This window comes from Piliocolobus tephrosceles, chromosome 11 (genome assembly GCF_002776525.5).
Source record: "Piliocolobus tephrosceles isolate RC106 chromosome 11, ASM277652v3, whole genome shotgun sequence".
Taxonomy (NCBI): domain Eukaryota; kingdom Metazoa; phylum Chordata; class Mammalia; order Primates; family Cercopithecidae; genus Piliocolobus; species Piliocolobus tephrosceles.
In genome coordinates, this window is record NC_045444.1 from 32221453 (window position 1) to 32224968 (window position 3516).

Below are 3516 nucleotides of genomic sequence, written 5' to 3' on the forward strand. Positions count from 1 at the left end.
GCCAACTTCAGAAACCCCAATAGCAACAAAATAATTCCATCCTTAATGTTCTATTCCTCTAGAACCACTCCTGGTATGAAAATCTGTATCAGTCAGGGTTCTCTAGAGGGACAGAACTAACAGGATATATATAGGAGTTTTTTAACTCCTATATATTAGTTAAGTATTATAATATAAGTATTAACTTACATGGTCATGAGGTCCCACAATAGGCTGTCTGCAAGCTGAGGAGCAAGGAGAGCCAGTTCGTGTCCCAAAACTGAAAAACTTGTAGTCCAATATTCGAGGGCAGGAAGTATCCAGCATGGGAGAAAGATATAGGCTGGGAGAGTAGGCCATTCAGGACTTTTCACGTTTTTCTGCCTTCTTTATATTGCCTAATAAGATTGTGCCCACCAGATTAAGGGTGGATCTGCCTTCCCCAACCCACTGACTCAAATGTTACTCTCTTTTGGCAACACCCTAACAGACAAGTGCAGGATCAATACTTTGTATCCTTCAATCCAGTTGAGTTGACACTTAGTATTAACCATCACAACATCCTTCTTTGGGGACCTCTAAAATTTACTAATCCTTTATCTGAATCCACAATCCTTTATCTGAAACTTTTGGGACCAGATTTGTTTTGGAACTCAGAATTTTTCAAATCTTAGGGGGAAAAAACCCCTCACAAAACATACTAAATGAGGTTTGGGACAGCACCTTGTAATAATCACATTATGTTAAGTCTGCAGTGAAATCAAGAATATTTCAAGAAATGAACTGGAGAAAACAAATAGTCTCACATTTGGTCAGATCCAGTTTTGCCACCCAATGGACTGTAGGGGCTAAGGGCCCACTGAAGGTTCACTGAAAAATTACTGACATGAGGCAGATTAACAGGAGTAAAGGCATAGAAATGTATTTAACATGTATACATGGGAACCTTCAGAATGAAGATAAAAGATACACGGAAAATTCTCCATTTTTATGCTTAAATTCTACAACGTATGGACAGTCATGTAGAAACATGATTGGAGGAAAAAGGTATGATCTAACATTTAAAGATTGAGTGAGGAAACCTGCAAGCCTGTCTGCCTAGATTCTTATTGGCCTCTCTGAGCATATATTTCTTCCTTATATATATGGAACAAGATCTTCTCTGGAATGGGAGTCTTATAACCTACAGTCAAAGATAATAGGTCAGATAGTTTCTTTAAGGCCAGTTTTTACACAGATAGGGAAGAGGGAAGGTTAGAGTAATACTTTTAGGATTTTTGGTTGGCTTTGGGGAAAAGAGGTTCTTGTTTTTATGACACACTTTTGGGAAGAGAGTTTCTAGTTTCTATGGCTAGACGTGAGAGAAAATGGGCCTGAGAGACAGGAGGTGAGGAGAAGGTCAGAGAAAAATATTTTACTCTGAGGCTGTTGCTGAGCCCTTCATTTTGGGGTATGTTTTCTGAGCCCCAATAGGGCATTCATTTCAGTCTTAAGCGTCTTCAGGACTTAGAAATCCCAGATAATGGAATGTGAATATGCATACTGAAAATATCTTTGAATTGTCTGCAACTGAAGTTTGCTTTCCTTTCTCCCCCACTGCCCTACAGACAAGTCCTCAGCAGGGGAATTGTTTTCACCTCAGAAGTAGCAGACAAATGAACTCTGTTTACAAGTTTAAGAAAGAAAAAAGCAAAACATAAAAGCTAAAATCACATTTCTTTGTCCCATTTTGACAATTCTGTGCCTTCTGTCTTCTTGGGATTAATTACCCATCTCCCACCCTTGTTTCAGCTTCCTACATGTGTCACAGGCTTAGTCAAGCTTTTCTTGCTTTAATGAAGAGAAAAAACAAACAAACAAAAAGCCAGGTCACTCTATTTTCCAGAAATTAAACCTTCATTGGAGACTATTTTATTTTCCTAATTATTAAAATAATTACTTATGCACTAATTTTGTTTTTCTTTTTTTGGTTTTTGACCTCCTATGTTAAAATTGGTAGACCAAATGAATATTGCAATTTGAGTAATTTAAAAATCTTTGAGTCTTGCCTTCTTTATAGATAAAATTAATTTAGAAATAGCATTTTTGAAACCAGACATTCTTTCTAAACTAAGAATTCCAGATGTTTTTAGTCGCTGCCTATGACATTTCCACAATCAGAATAAATTGTGTTCCCAGAGTAATGTAATAGATAGAAGTGCTGAATAAATCTCGTGCAGTTGGGATGACAAAATTAACATGCTGATGACATTTTAATGTTTCAATATAATCAAGGGGGCATGGATCATGCCTCCACCAGTTCTAATATAATTCTATTCTTGAATCTTTTTCAAGACAAAATAAAATATAGATTTCAGAAAGTATATAAGCATAGTGTGCTATAGTCTTCAGGCAAGCTGTTTAGGATGCATCTGAAACGCTATTTAGGTTCAGCTTTGCCAGTAGATATTTTACCAAAGCAAATGAGTTATATATATATAACAATCCTGGGTTAAGGGCAGATATTTTGTTAGTTTTATTCTCAAGGCTGCTATCGGTGCTTCCGATACAATTACTATTTTATATTTAGGCAAATTGTTTGCTAATTGAAACAGAGAAAATAGTCTATTTTGATTGGATACAGTGAACAGCTGCTATTCACCTATTCTCACAAAAATAATAAAAAAATGTAAACAAATAAATAAACTTCTTGGACTCAAAATGAGAAATAAAAGAAAGACAAATAGCTGATAATAGCTATTTGAAATCTTAAAGTCAAATTTATCCCTGGGAAAAAAAAAAACAAACAAACATAGCTTGACTACACATGTAGGTTGAAAAGCTGTGTTGGGTGTTGACAAAGTTGTATCCCATTTTCTCAGTGGCATTGGAGAGAAGAATGAAGACAAAGAGATGGAAGAATGGCAATATCTCTTTCCTCATCTGTGTTTGGACGAATGGAGGCAAGATGGTGCACTTCCGGGTTCTTCTTCACCACCAACTCTTCCCGCCCGCGTGAAAATGCAGCCGGCACCCGGGAAGGTGCAGATCAACCGGGCATGCGCCAGGTGATGTCAATCCGAAGAGACCAAGATTTACCTGGTCGCACCTGTGGAACGCCCCCCGACATGCCCGTGTCCCGCCTATTGCCCTCCCACTCCAGAAAAGCCGCTCTTGGCCAGGGTCCCACGCGGACTTCCCAGCCCCACTCCTGTCCGGATGTCGGGACTGCAGGAACTCCATCCGAGAGCCCCACCGGGGGACTCTGCCGGCCTTCTTTGCTGGAGGTCGATGGACCTCTCCCCCACACCTTAGGTTACCAAAAATAAACTTGCAGTTTTGCTCCTACACTTGCCTACTCGCTGGTTCTTTTGTGCCCACTCGGCTGGTCATAGAAAAACAAATCAGTTGGTGCCGAAGACCTGGAAGGAGACCCCTCCTCAGGCCTCTAGGGGTTGAGGAACCTCCTCCTGCTCCCACGCCGCAGATGGACCAGGACCTGAGACCCGCTTCCCTCACTCTCACAGCCTCTCTGGGGTAAGTGCCCTTGTCTCCTCT